This window comes from Canis aureus, chromosome 17 (genome assembly GCF_053574225.1).
Source record: "Canis aureus isolate CA01 chromosome 17, VMU_Caureus_v.1.0, whole genome shotgun sequence".
NCBI lineage: Eukaryota > Metazoa > Chordata > Mammalia > Carnivora > Canidae > Canis > Canis aureus.
In genome coordinates, this window is record NC_135627.1 from 51,137,447 (window position 1) to 51,153,054 (window position 15,608).

The 15,608-nt window shown below is 40.6% G+C and overlaps 1 long non-coding RNA gene and 1 pseudogene across 16 annotated transcripts in view; one reads left to right on the plus strand and one right to left on the minus strand.

Annotated features, from left to right (window-relative positions):
• The window catches only part of LOC144287968 (protocadherin-8 pseudogene), a 121,757-nt pseudogene that overhangs the window by 24,524 nt on the left and 81,625 nt on the right, over positions 1 to 15,608 (minus strand). For 8 of the 14 annotated variants that reach the window (XR_013355893.1, XR_013355895.1, XR_013355897.1 and 5 more), the window contains exons 3-6: positions 10,845 to 10,989; positions 5,449 to 5,588; positions 1,821 to 2,015; positions 373 to 531 (exon numbers count right to left, since the gene is read on the minus strand). The product of XR_013355893.1 is annotated as a protocadherin-8 pseudogene, transcript variant X10 (transcript). The remainder of the gene's footprint in view (positions 1 to 372; positions 532 to 1,820; positions 2,016 to 5,448; positions 5,589 to 10,844; positions 10,990 to 15,608) is intronic. The other 6 variants (XR_013355889.1, XR_013355891.1, XR_013355888.1 and 3 more) reach the window with 4 other exon arrangements.
• LOC144287970 (uncharacterized) overlaps positions 1 to 15,608 on the plus strand; it is a 35,306-nt gene that overhangs the window by 10,302 nt on the left and 9,396 nt on the right. Inside the window, exons 2-3 of one of the 2 annotated variants that reach the window (XR_013355900.1) lie at positions 1,379 to 1,507; positions 8,807 to 8,946. This is a non-coding gene — a long non-coding RNA (uncharacterized LOC144287970). Of the gene's footprint in view, positions 1 to 1,378; positions 1,508 to 8,806; positions 8,947 to 15,608 lie in introns of those variants that run through there. The other variant, XR_013355899.1, reaches the window with a different exon arrangement.

Here is a 15,608-nt window from a genome sequence, read left to right on the forward strand (position 1 = left end):
GGGTTCTTTTTCCAGTTCATACAGGAGTATGACTCTACTAAAACTATCATAAAAATAATAAAATTAATTTACTAGAAAATGGAAGCAAAAACAATAAATAATAAAATAAATATAATCCATTTTTATTATTAGATTTTTTAAAGATTTTATTTATTTATTCATGAGAGACAGAGAGAGAGAGAGAGAGAGAGAGAGAGAGACAAGGCAGAGGGAGAAGCAGGCTCCATGCAAGGAGCCCAACATGGGACTCAATCCCGGGTCTCCAGGATCACGCCCTGGGCTGAAGGCGGCGCTAAACCGCTGGGCCACCTGGGCTGCCCATTTTTATTATTAGATTTAATGGAGGTGAGATTATATCAAATTTCTACTTACATCTCGAAATGCTTATTATCAGTTTTTGCTTGTATCACATCACAGACAGGAAACAGAGTGTGGACTGGCATCAGTTCTGGACCACACTTGGAGTAGCTGCACATAGAATTCACCACACATATGTGATCACAAATCTTTGATCCAGATAATATAATGAATCTGGTGTTCAAGGAAACATGTGTTGAAAAATGCTGCTTTATTTTCAAAATCTGTTTTGTTGCTTATCCCAGTTTAATTGCCATAAGAGGAAAATCATCTAAATTGCCAACGAGGTAAGGTTCAACGTTGTTCTCGTAAAACAAAGAGGTAAACAAGGTCAAAATGAATTAATGTTTGGGCTTGGCATGCAAAGGTGTAGAAGAAGGGGCGAGGTAAGAAGGAATGAAAAGGCATCTGCCTGGTCATTGTTCTCTACTGATACCTGCCAAGTCCAAACAAAGCAAAAGCTAGTTAGAAGAAAAAAAAAAGTGTGCAGCACTTGCTTGAGTTAGAGTTCGTTTAAATAAATTTCCATAAGGAAAGAGTCTCCCCCTCCTCAAGGTAATAACATTCTGTACAAACCCACAGGGGTCATGCAAATTTCAACCAACTTGATTCTAGTTTCTCCTCTAATCATTTTGGATCAATCACTCACATTTTGAGTTGACTACTTTGTACCTACTAAAGTGTCAGATTCTATATCTTTCAGATTCTCAGCCTGTTTTGTAATATAAAATTTAAATAACAGGTTTCTTTAGAGCTGCTGGTGTTTTGCCTAAGGTTTTGTTCCTCATCAGAAATGTTAAAATTATAAAATCATAAAATACAGTTTTTTTTTTGGTTTTTTTTTTTTTCATAAAATACAGTTTTAAGAAATGTGCCCTTGTCTGGGAAAAAAGATTAATTGAGAAATTCAACTCCAAGTTGGAGCCAGTGTAAGAATCCTAAAAAACAAAAGCAAATAAATTCTGTTGATGTTGTACTTTGACATTGTTGCTGAAACCCAAACCCAATTACTTGAATGTAGTTTCAGGTCATAAAAATGAACACTTCCTACAGCAAAATGTTTTAACCAGAACTTCAGCGTAGAGGAAAGGTGTTTGTGGTGGTCTCTCAGTCTTCACAATGGTTTTTAAGAAAAATGGAACCTTGCACCGTAAGTACTTGGAAAAGACACTGGAGTAATGATAATTATAATTGAAATGTGTATCACAGTAGATGAAATGGATTATTCAGCTGTACAAAGAGAAAACATTCTTGAAACCTAAATGAACAAGTCTAAGACAGGGACAGTAGTGTCAATATTTGAGGTCAAAATCCTCACTCATTATCCTTTTACCAAAGACTGCCTCAGTAGGCTGGAAATCCAGAGCCAATAACTGAGTTGGGGGGGGGGGGGGATACTATTATTGAGACTAGCTCCACTTATCTAGAAACCTAGGGAACCCACAAGTAAACAAGTAACCCACCTTGGTTTCAGGTGACCTTTTCTCTCCAGCACTGGTCTTACTTTTGCTAATGTCCCATTTTAACACCAGAAAAGGTCATTGTCTTACCGCACTCAGGCACAGGAGAATTGATAATGATGATGGAAATTTCACCTTCCCCACAGAGTCAAACTATGGCACAAGTTGCTTGGCATTATGATGTAAGCAGAGTAAGCCCTGTAGAAAAAATATTATATGCCCTGACACTTGAGAAGTAGCAACATAAACCACTTTGTCCTCCAAATTTCTCTCCCCCTAAATGCTATTATCTAAAATGCTCAGCTTTAAAATTACTATTCATATTAAGATACAAAGTCCTCATAATATCAGTATCTTCTACTAATACTTTAACGGGGATGATATTTTTAAATATATAAGCCTGACTCATAGCAGGGTAAAAAGGCATGGGATACAGAAAGTATAGGGATGGCAAGGAAGGAGGTGAGAAGTCTTGCATCCATTGAGCACTGAGTGGTGACACAAGACAAAGGGAAAAGAACTTCCTAGAGGCTCCGAAGGACATCATAAGGGGAAAGTTAGGGACCATAGACAAGATGCATCCATGTGTGGCTCTGCCTGAAGATCACTCATGTGAAGGGCCTCACCCATGCTGGTACATAGCAGACATACAATAGTAATCTCTTGCTCTTTCTTCTCCTAGGGAAGACCTCCATCTAGGGGATTGGTTTCTATCATAATAAACCTGAGCTGGACTTTGCTGTTTTGTAATTTGAGATTAAGGTGCACTTAATAAATATTACCTTCAAAGGGAGGGGGAAAGGGCGATCTCAGATATTATAATACAGCTCAGTTGTATTTTTATTTCATGTTTATTCACACTTTCTTTTTTTTAAGATTTTATTTATTTATTCACGAGAGACACAGAGAAGAGAGAGGCAGAGACATAGGCAGAGGGGGGAGACTGATGCAGGGACCACAGGATCATGACATGAGCTAAAGGCAGATGCTCAACCTGAGCCACCCAGGTGCCCCTTTATTCACATTTTCAAAACAAGTGTGTTGACAGTGCCACTCTGAGCCTGTCTAATGTGTTGCTTACATGGACATTAACTCCCTTTGTCCTCCCAACATAGTGCTCAAGTAGGAAAAGAGAGGTTGCATAATTCCATTCAAGACATGAGGAAATCCCAGGTATAGAATGGGTAAGAAAGATCAGGCCTCAGAGTTAGATTAAGAACCCTTGGTCACCATCATCCCAGCCAGTGTTCCATTAAACCACAATTTCCAGCCTTAAACATTATGTGCAATGCATTAAAGCCATTTACACAGCGTTGGGTCCAGATGGGATGGTTTTGAAGCACTCTGAAGGACAAGAACTAGGGTCTTATCACTGCTATTGTCACAGGAGCCATCAATAAAGTCTCACATGAATTAGACACTGAATATTTATTTGTTACATCTTTGAGTATGTAAGAAGAGAAGCTGCTGAGGAAGAGTTGGGGAAAAACACGAAAAGCATGGAACTTAGCAAGATATTTTTAAAATGTTATCGTCTGCTTGCTTCCTGCATGCCAGGCATAATTCGTTTATTTGTATGAAGTCATTTAATCCTGGAGATATTATTATCTCCACTTTATAGGTGAGGAAGCAGAGTCAGAGAGAGGTGAAGGGATTCAGCCAAAGCTACAGTGCTAGTAAGTGGCCAAGCTGGCAACTGAATTCCCATGTTTTACACTCTAGAGAGACTGATCCGATTTCAAATTAAGGACATGAAATTCAGAAGCCATTCTATACAGTGTTTTTCTCATAGCTGGAGCTGGGTTTCAGTAGAGTATCTATCCAGATTAATAATGAGTGAACAGAAACCCAAGGGTCAATTATAGGAGTTTGAGTCTAAAAACACATCGTGTTGGGTCAGCGAATCCCAATGCCAGTGATGGGTTTCACCACATCATAAATATATAATGTACAGAAAATAGAAGAAAACTCAATGGCCAGTCAATGATTGACATTATAAAGAACATATTTGGGATTTGGAGAATAAGTGGAGAAGAAAAAGGTGAAATATTTAAGACCTCAACTTCTCCTTTACCAGTGAATGCAGGTGTGAGTGATTCAAACCTTCTTAGTGTGTGCCACAATTGTGGAAGATGCAAAAAAGTAGGAATCATGCTTCCAAAATATGGGAGACACGCTTCCCAATCCCTAGAAGTTTATAATTTTTAACAGGAAGTCAAGACGCATGCACAAATAACTTCAAAAAAAGGCAGGATATGATAAATGCTCTGAGACAGTCCAAATGAAGTACCACAGACCTTTGTGGGGCAGATCAGAGAAAACAGTATACAGAACATGGACTTTGAGGTGAGTCTTGAATAGAGATGGGGAAGATGGGAACATTCCACAGAGTGAGAAGAGCAGACGCCAAAATGCCATTTTATAATTGACAAAATAGGAAATAATTCAGAGTGATTCAGTGTAGAATTATAGAGTGAAGAACGTCCAGCCATTCATTTATTCATTCATTCATTTAATATATTTTTAGCTGATGCCAACTACATCTCAAACATTGTGTTAGGCATTGCGGATGAATACATGGTGACCTTTTTCCAGTGGAAGAGGCAGATGATAAGGAAGAAAAACAAAGAAAGTGATTAAGTTGAGGTAAATGACCTGAAGATTGCAAAAGTACAATGGTTGTGCAGTGTGGAGAGCCCATAATGCCAGACAAAGGCATTTAATCTTCCTTCTCTAGGCAATGCGAAATCACAGAGGGTTTCTGGTCAGAAGTGTGAGGGGTGGTGACAAAGTAGATTTTCAAGACACTTGATCTCAGGATGGAATATAGAAGAAAAGATCGGAGCAAGGGAATTAATCAAGAGGCTACCACACTAGCCCAGGCAGGAGTTAATGAGGGGCTGAAATAAGGCAGTGGATGTGGAAATTGAAGAGTGTGCATGGGAGAAAACGCAAAGGAAATAAACACAAGCCTTGGTGGAGAATCAAATATGGTAAATGAAGGGCAAGGAGGAGACACATTTAGTACCTGCTCAACCAAGGATAACAATGGTGCCACTAGCAATCTGTGGAACCAGAAGAAGATGACTTTGAGGTTAAAATGAAGTTATAATTCTGATAGAGTATCTATTTGAAAATGCCTAATAGTCTATCAAGAGCGAATATCTGAGTTCCTATTTTCTATTAGGCACTGTTGTAGGTGCTTCCAATGAGTAGGTAAAAAGTCTGTAATTTGAGGGGATCATGAGTGGCTCAGTCAGACTCTTGATTTTGACTCAGGTTGTGATCTCAGGGTCCTGGGATCAAGATCCACATTAGGCTCCATGCTCAGCAGGGAGTCTGCTTAAAGATTCTCTCTCTCCCTCTCTCTTTGTTCCACCGCCATGCACTCATGCACACTCTCTCTCAAAAATAAATAAATAAATATTTTTTTTAAAAAGCCTACAATTTAAGTAATAAATCTGAGCTGAAAAGAGAGCTGCATGGAAATTACTCATACAGGCATGATTGTTGAAGATTTAAGAAAACATGATGATACTGAGACACATCCAACAGTACACGTCATTGGGATCTCTTTTGTTTTTAACAGAATTATTTTTCTAGGCTAGAGACAAAGGATAATGCCAGTTACCTGCAGAAATATTTTCCATCAGGGCCACACTTGGCTTTTCGTGTGACTCTATATCTAATGTGTTTGCCTTAGGAGCCTTCGACTTGCACTGGACTTGCATACTCCTGCCTCTTTTGTATTCTCTCCTCCTGCATGCAGTACTAGAAGGCCAGAGAAAAATAACAGTTTTACTGCCAGGATATGAGAAGTAGCTTTATTACATCATTTTAAAGCTATTACATTCTACTTACTTGCTTTTGGCATTTATAAATATTAATTGAATAACTTACCCTTTCATTTAAAAAAAAAATTAGAAGTTGGGGAAAAAATTCCATTTTCAGCTATACATGTGATTGTTTGTGTCTATCCAGGTAAAGAGGGGCAACCAGGACATCAGTGTCCACCTGTGGTTGTTCACCCAATAGTAGACAGGACTCAGATGGGGCAAACAGCCTCTGAAGTCTGGCTTGAAAATCTATTCCCATATTGCCAGTTTTGATTCAGATGTAATGTGTAAGATTTGCTTGAAAGTAATTACCCATGGGGACCACAGTGGATAGAGGTGAAGAGGAAGCAAGATTGCTTGAAAAATACTTGTTGCAGCTGGGTAATGGCCAAATGGGGGTTCATCATATTTCCTACTTTTGTTTGTGCTCCCATTTTTCATAATAAAAGAGTGCATTTTTTCATTTTAAATATATTCCTTGAAGTAGTTTCTGGGCTTTGGTGCTGCACCCCTCTGAAAGAATCAGGAAGAGAATGCAGAAAAGCCAGTGTACCCCAGAGATGTATGCTGAGATGGTTGCTAAGTTGCACCTACTTCACGGGAGACTTCTGAGGGTGGACTGAGTGCACACCTGTACCCCCACATTCTCGAGAAGAATCATAATGGAATAACACAAGCACTGTACAAAAGGAAAATTGATCTAAAAGTGCATTGTGGGGATCCCTGGGTGGCGCAGCGGTTTGGCGCCTGCCTTTGGCCCAGGGCGCGATCCTGGAGACCCCGGATCGAATCCCACGTCAGGCTCCCGGTGCATGGAGCCTGCTTCTCCCTCTGCCTATGTCTCTGCCTCTCTCTCTCTCTCTATGTGACTATCATAAATAAATAAAATTAAAAAAAAAAATTAAAAAAAAAATTAAAAAAAAAATAAATAAAAGTGCATTGTGAACAAGAGGTCAATCTTCATTAGTTGGGAACACTGCTGAATTTCTGAAAGATAAACAGAAGCATATTAAAGTTTCACCTGAGCAGAGGTAGGCTTAGGGGAGGGCTGCAGGGAACACAGAAGTCATTCTTTGTCACAGAAACCTGAAGAGGCCTGGACTCTGAAAGCATGGGAAAGGGAAGACTATCAGGATAACTACACATCTGTACAGCACACTTGTCTCCCCATAACTCGGCACAGAGATGCTAACACTAGTGGTATTGGCTCCAGAGGAAAGCAGGAGATCAGTCCTCTGAAGAACTTGATTAAGCCATCTGGGGTGACTGAGGCTAACTTATCTGGCCTCCAGACATTGAATTTGAAACCCTTTTGGGGGGGTTTCCACTGCTTTGGAAGAGCAGCCCTCTTGAGGGAAGCACACCCCCACAACATCACGGGGAAGCCCTTAACTCTGAGGACAGCTACTTAACTCTGAGGACATCAATATTAACATTTGAGGAACTCCAGACATTGTAGAAAAAGATAAATGTAAACATGCTGAAAAAAATGATCCCAGAGAAAATAGAGATAATTTAGGAAATAAAAGATAACACTTTAAATCTACCTAATAACCTCAGAGAGATTTGAAAAGATAATCAGCCTTAAATTAGGAGAAGATACTATGAACAATAGAAATCTGAGAGAACTCAAAATGAATATTTTTATCAGAGGGATGAAAAATTCAGAGGAAGACGTGGAAGATAAAGGTGAGGCAATCTCCCAAAACACGGAGCAAAATTGCAGAAAGATGAAAACTTCATTTTCAGAGATCCAATATTCATATAATCAAAGTTCCAGAGGAGAAACTAAAAAAAAAATCAAAGATAAATAATAATTTTCAGAAAATAAAACTAAAATTTCTAAATGTGGGAAAAATAAAGTCTTGTTTGAGAGAAAACCACTGACCTTAAAAAAAACAAAAACAACAACAAAAAAACAACCCTACACCTAAATACAGCCCCATAGAGTTAAAATGTTATACCTAGACAGTGTAAAAGAATGGTCTAGCTGATAAAAGTTGGGCAAAGGAAAACATAAATCTTATTATATGTAATAAAGAGTCAAGAGCCTGTTGGCTTGAGACCTCCTCAGAGGTTTCCCTGATGTAATCTGAAATCAGCCCTGCCAAGCTCTGAGGACAGGCAGAGAGCTTGAAGGAGGAGACAGAACTCAGGTTGGTAGGTGGCAGGTTGAATGAGCAAGAGAACCTAGCAAGACTCGTCTTGGGCAGCAGCAAGATAGTAGATCTATCTCCAATTTCTGCCAACCAGAATCTTTAAGTTTATACAGAGGCCCTACCTGAGTTCAGTTACATACCAGTGCAGAGGATTTCAACAACACATCACTATCCCAAGGCTACATTCTTAGAGCGGCTTCAGGGAATGGGGAAAGCACTGGAGCACATCTTCCAAGTGCAGGCAGGGGTCAGAGAGCCTCCAGTTGCTAAGGAACCAAGTAATTGGTCAATTGGTGGTTACATCTTCTCCATGACCTCCTCCAATAGAGACATTGCTTACATTTACCCGATGTATCAAAAAAAAAAAATTTGACTCAAAAAAATAGACTTGAAATCTTAAAGGTAGCTAGTAGAAGATGCAAAAATAAAAAATACTTAACAAAGCGATAGAAGTAAAAGGAAAGAAACACACCGGCTTGGGTAAGCATGCTATATTCCTGTATCTTTCACAGCAAGGTGGCCATCGATACTGTCCAAAATCTATAAATCAAGGAATTGAAGTATAAAAGCACAGTATTCTGAATTATAAAGATTACCACCCAAAAACTAGAAATAGCCAGAAGAATTATTCATAGAAACAGAAAGAGTGGGCATGTTAGCTTCGGTCTTCCCCCAATGGCTTGTTCCACTTCTTCAGATTGCCAATCTCCACTTTCTCCTGGGGGCCAGCATCATGGCTGTTGTTAGCAGCTCTACCCAGAGTTGTGGGGAAGTGGATGGAGGTGGTTATCTCTGGGGGATAAACCTGGGGATGAAGGATTCAGGAAAGGGTGGGGGAGCACAAAAAAATGTACTTTATAACCTGAAATATATTTTATATGTGCCTGAAATATATTATATATGTCCAATCTAAATGGAAAAGCTCCCACCACTGGATCAAAAATATCTGAGCTTACGAATCTTTTTCAAATGTCTGAACATATCACTGATATAGGCTGTTGGAAGCACATACCGAATATCACCATGATTCAAGAAAACACTAAGCCCGTGACAGCAACGACTGCAAAAACCAAGTCACTGTAGGCAAGAATACTCACAATGGAAACCAGTGTCACCAACGGGTGTGGGCAAGTATCACAGGTATTGCAGTTAAATATTTGCTACTGCTTTTTGGTTGTTTGTTTCATGAATCATTTTTCATATTTGCAATGCATAAAAATAAATTATGTTTTGAAAATAAAATGTGTACATCTTAACTAACAGCAAACATCACCATAAAATATATAAATATATGAAAATACAGTGACAGCCTATTAGTGAGCAGAGAAAAATATACATATGCAAACAGAAACAGATTAATACATTAAAATACACTGACCTCCTATTACTGAGAAGAAATAATGCGTGCATATGCAAATAAACACAGACTTTAACAAAATAATACAACATATGCAGGAGACGACAATTAGCAGCTTATAAAATACCAATGCTGAATTACTAAGACACATCTGAAATAAGATTGCTAACCTTGAACAATCAATACTTTAAAGGCACAATCTGAAATGTTAGTGAGAAGAGGAAAACAATAGTAATATTAATGCCAACATATTTGATTTTTCCAACACTGGAGCTATTGATTATTTCCCACGGCACATGGGTTAGAAACAACCATTTGTCTGATATAATTTTATTTCAGTTATTATTCCCAACAGCTACTTTTTCAAACAGTGAGTGCAGAATAAAAACCCTATCTGAAAAGTTTGGCTGGCTTTCTTCCAGTGGGTTGTCATAGACAAAAATCTCAAAATAGAAACCCATAAAGATCAATTTGAGCAAGCAAGGCCACTGATTTCGGGAAAATCATACCTTAAATTTGGGTCAGCATTTATTTAAACATCTCTGAGTCCCTCCCAAATTGGCAACCCAAAGTCCACAAAAAACAGTGCTGGCCGACCATAAAAGGGTTGCACACAGAGAATTATGACGAGCCCCAGAGAAGGCGTTCTATTTGTCTGGGTCCACTAAGTTTCACTGGAGTCCAAGCAGCCTTTTGAAAGATAAATGCCTTATTTGAGATAGGGAGGCTGGCTGATGGAGGCTGATAGAGATGACAGATCTGGACCAGCTAGCATTCCAGCGTTAGAAAGCATCAAAGCCTCACTAATCCTGACAGCTCTGAGCTACCCCAGTGTCTGCCTTTCTCCCTCCCTCAACAGAGTGGTATTTCTAGCAGCCAATAGCCGCCCCTAGAAATCATCAAGATCCGTCTTCTCAATGGTTCCCTCTCACTCTTCTCCAGGGGTGGAACCCCACTTACCATTTGCATATTCCTGAGAACCTGTTATTTTAGAGTTATCTAAAGGTTAATATTCTTTCACCTATTAAAAAGAATGCTGGTCTCAGTGATGCAGGCTTGCAGCCAGGCAGCCCACACTATAGCTTATTTGCTGCCTATTTTAATAATAGAATCATGCCATAATGAAACCTTTTTAACGTATGGTAATTTAATTGCAGAAACCCTGTCTGTTTCAACAAAAGCCTTCTTCTATAAGTAGCTTTAAAGATTAAGTTATGGGAGGCGACTCCTCATGCTATCTCCCAGCGGATGTGTATTACATTGCATTACATCCCTGCCATTCTACACCGGCACAATGGCAGTCTCGGATCTCCTTAACTCAGCTCTGAAATTAAAACTTGGGTTTATAAACCAATGAATCCTTCTGCACAGTTGAGGGAGTTAGCTTTCAACTAACAGCAGAACTTAATATTCTAACTGTGTTGAGAATCACAGGAGGGGGAATAGGAAGGATCTTCAAACAGATACAATGATACATGATAATTATATGACAATAGTCAAAATGTATTCGGCTTCAAGTGTGTCTCCTAGACCGTATTAAGTATTTGACTTTATCCATCAAACCAACTCAGGAGAAGGTCTCTGTTGTGCCAGTTTTACAGGTTTGGTATGGATACCTGTATGGTAGTCCCCTCTCCCCCCACCTTTATTAGCAATTTTATAGGGTTTCAGTTACCTGAGGTCAACCACAGCTCAGATGATCCTCTTTCTGACAACATCCCATCAGCAGGTCAGCAGTAGGCGACCACTATGTCACAGTGCCTGTGGCACTCATCTCATTTCATCTCATCACGTAGACATTCTATCATCTTGCATCATCACTAGAAGAAGGAGGAGTACAGTACAATAAGATTTTTTTTTTAGATTTTATTTATTTATTTATTCATGAGAGACACACAGAGAGAGGCAGAGACACAGGCAGAGGGAGAAGCAGGGAGCCCGACATGGGACTCGATCCTGGAACTCCAGGATCACACCCTAGGCTGAAGGCAGGCGCTTAACCACTGAGCCACCCAGGGATGCCCTCAATAAGATATTTTGAGAGAGACCACATTCATATAACTTGTATTACAGATTTGTTGTAATTATTCTACATTATTATTGGTTTTTGTTGTTAATCTCCTAATGTACCTAACTTATAAATTAAAGTGTATTGTAAGTGGGATGCCTGGGTGGCTCAGTGGTTGAACGTCTGCCTTCGGCTTAGAGAGTGATCCCAGGATCCTGAGATGGAGTCCCACATCAGGTTCCCCGCAGGGAGCCTGCTTCTCCCTCTACCTGTGTCTCTGACTCTCTCTCTGTCTCTCATGAATAAATAAAATCTTTTAAAAAAAATTTATTGTAAGTATGTATGGAAAACAAAAATTTATATAGGGTTTGGAACAATCCACTGTTCTAGGTATCCACTGGGTGACTTGGAACACATCCCCTGCAGGTGAAGAGAGAACTACTGTATTAGTTTGCTGGGAGAGCAGGACAAAGGATCACAAGTTGGGTGTCTTAAGCCACAGAAATTTATCATCTCAGTTCAGAAAGCTAAGTGTCTGAGATCAAGGTGTCAGTAGAGTTGGTTCCTTCTGTGAGAAAGAATCTGCTCCATGCTTCTCCTTTAGCTTCTGGTGGTTTGCTGGCCATCTTTGGTGTTCCTTGGATTGTAAAAGCATCACTTCCATCTCTGAATTTATCTTCACAAGACATTCCCTCTGTGTGCATGTCTGTGTCAAAATTTTCCTTTATAAGGACATCAGTCACATTGGAGTAGGGTCAACCCTAATACCTCATCTTAGCTAATTACATCTGCAAGGAACCTATTTTCAAATAGGGTCAAATTCATAGGTACTGGGGTGTGGGTAGGACTTCAGCATATGAATTTGCAGGGGACCCAATTCAACCCTTGGACAAGCTCTGTTCTAGGTAATGGGGAGGCCATTCCTTAGGGTTTACCCTTGCTGATGTTTTGAAGTTTATCCTAGAAGTCCACTGTTTCCTATCTGCACTTTATGCTTACAAATGCCAAGTGAAGGGGTCCTTGTGGCTCTGAGTGAGACTATGATTTTTCTCAGAGTAACCACAAGGCACCTAATCCCTTGAAATTCCAATCAGAGCAAGCAGCTAGTCAAAGATTCTGGGAGTCCCAGCTCAGTTCAAGCAGATATCAACTGCCTCCTGCCTTCTCCCTAGCATGGGGTATGAGCTGGCATTCTAGATCATTCATGGGAGGTCTGCTTGTGAATAGAGTGTGCTCCAGGGGTTCCCTGTCATGACAGCATGCCCTGAGAGTTCCTTAGGATCCAGTATGAGCTACAAAGTATAACACCCAAGGGCAGTTGCAGAGAGGACAGTAAGGATTTGAAGCAAAAGTAGGCAGGAGAAATTGGAGAGAAAATAATATGTAGAGAAGGAATTAACCTACAAGGAATGAAAAAAAAAAAGTATTTATTGCCTCTCCTTTTTTTTTTTTTTTGCCTCTTCTTTTTTTTAAGATTTTATTTATTTGTTCATGAGAGACACCCAGAGAGAGAGAGAGAGAGGCAGAGAAGAGACACAGGTAGAGGGAGAAGCAGGCTCCATGCAGGGAGGCATGATGTGGGACTCGATCCCGGGTCTCCAGGATCAGGCCCTGGCAGAAGGCAGAAACCCTGATACCAAGCAAAGATGAGACTCACTCTCCTGTCCTCCCTTCCCGACCTGGTCTTCTGGACGCTCTCTCTGTACCTGCTCTCTCTCTAGGTCTTCAACCAACTATTCTCACTTCCTCTCTGACTGCTCCTACAGGACCCCCTCTGGGACCCCAGACCCAGCCAGTCTGCATCAGTCTGATCCTTAGTGTTGCCCATCCCAGAACAGGATTTTGGGTGCCCCTGTGAGGCATGGAGGGAGCACTTACTAATGACTGGTCACGCATGAACTCCCTGAGAATAGGGACCATGATTTATCCATCTCTAAATTCTCAGTGCCTAGCAAAGTCCTACTTGTAACAACAGCTAACGGACTTTTCTGGCAACCTAGATACTCACACTTTCTGGATAGAATATCCATTCCTGCTCTAGAGGAATGATTCCTTTCCCAGGGACGAGGAGCGGAAGGCAAGCTGAGGACAAAGCAGGGATCCCTATTGCCTCTTCTTACAGGAATCATGCAACAACTGTATTCTCCCTACAAGAGATGTCCTCACTTTTCCTTCCTTCCCAGGGATCTAAAATGGAATCAGCATCTGAATACATGAATGTTTGGATAGGTGCCTTCCAGGGCAAATAAGCCTCTGGAGCACATTTTGTGGTTTATTAACATCATTACCAGATCTCAACACAGAAATGTTAGAATCAAACAGCAATCTTTATGGTCTTTTTTTCTTGGACTGAAGGACAGTCACTGGATGTCTTAAGGAAACAGAGAGCTCTAACCTTGGTAGTATTTGTAATCCATCCATCAGTGAAAGGCTTCAGAACAAAACAATATTTGTACAGGGCTGCCTTATGCTACCTTTCCAAGTCACCAGAGCCTGGTAGGGAAAATATTTTAAGGTGATAGCTCATTTCTCTATAACCAGTGGTCATTATTCTGCTCAAAGGATCATGGTATGTCTTGGGTCTTTCCCAGCACCACTGAAAGGAAAATTATCAGCATTTAATAGGCCTATTCCAGAAATGATGAGATTGATTCTTCCAGATTTAACATGCTGAAATGAGTTGCCTAAGATGGTCCAAAAACACTGTGATCCCTGGAAAGGCTCAGTCATCAATTCCCAGGCCACTGCTGGAAACATTAGCCCATGCACTCCATCACCTGACAGGACTCAGTGTCCCTACCTTGGGACCTGTGACATGCCTTCCTATTGCACTCACTGAGCTCAGTTCTACTTGCTATTCTTTAAGAATGGACTGTTTAAATGGTTGATACCTTATGATTATAATTCAGCAGAGCACTGTTACCTTATTAATTAGGTGAGCACTGTGTAATTTATTAGCGCAGGAGCAGGGGGTGTTTTCTTTACTTATAATTGCTCTGAGAACACCCAAGGAATCTAAAATTGGAGGGGCTGGGGAATCGTTGGCCCTGCCTGAGGGGAGAGAATGTAATAATCCCTTCTTGCTTTATTCAGACCAATCCTCTAGATAGAACAGGTGACCAAAGGACAAGAGCTAGCAGGGCAGCCAGCCCCACCTGACTACCCCTCCCTTACTCCCTCCCCGCAACACCAGGCTCAAGGAATTCAAGGAAGCTGTGCTGTTTGAGAAGTAATTGCCTTTGGTGGTACTAATTGACTTCTAAGCAGCCGGCAAGGTTGAGGAAAAATGAGGTGACTTGCCACCTTTACAATCTATCTCACTTGGGGCGAAGGGCTAAGTGGATTCAGATCCTGAAAAAATCAAGCAAACCTTATATAAACATTGACCTTTTATTTTGAAGAGCAGACTGCTGCTCGCACAACTTCTTTGCCAAGGACTCGAGTAGGAGAGAGAACACTTGCTTGCCTTCCCTACCTGGCCTTTGGCTTGTGGTCAAAGAGGATATGAAATGAGTGTGGGAGGAAGGCAGGGAGGAGAGAAGCCAGGGTTCCTGAGGACATGGGGGAGGGGAGAGGTGAGCATGGGTATGATATGATGTCTGGTGCCTGCAGACTCGAGGTGGCTCAAGGCTAGCATATAGATTTTTTTTTTAACTTGACTGAATTCAAATGTGTTGCCCACACTGACAATTTTGTCAATATTTCTAGTTACAATGGGAGAATGTCTGCTCTTAACTCTAGGAAATGAATGCAGGCCACACCAATATCTGTTTGACCTAACGTGCCTTCCTAAGCTTCCATTATCTATAGCTCTTCTCTGGATGGCTGGTGAAAAATCTATTCTTAAGGCTCTAGGTGTGGGGGCCAGTCTTATTTGCATTATAAAAAAATTCCCCGTAATGTTTTTGCATATATGAAATAGGCCAAATCCTGTACTCTTATTTAGAGCCACCAAAAAAAAAAAAAAATCTGTAAAAGCATAGAAGTTAAATGCTTCAGTTTTGTAATCGGACAGACCAGATCACTATTTATGTGAACTTGAGCAAGTACAATTGGGAATTTGTGAAGGATTAAGAAAATTAGGAAAGCAGATAGCACAATGCTTGAAGACACATTGTAACCAAGTCCTCAAAGAACAGTTGGGGAGAGCCTCTTTGTCAGAAGCCAAAGGGCGGATGGACAAAGTACAGGACAGACCGAATTTTGTACAGAAATCCTTACCTGTGCGCCTAGAAAGCTGAGCTTGTCTCTAAACTTATTTTTTCCGCCCAATCCTCATTTCCCCAACACAAACCTGGAAATGTAAATGAGCCCCAGGAATAAGAATGAATCATTAAATCCACCCACCCACCCAGATAATCACTGGGTCACATAAGGAATAGGACGGGGCGATCCTATACATCTTTCCCAGCCAATTTCTGAAGATCTCCG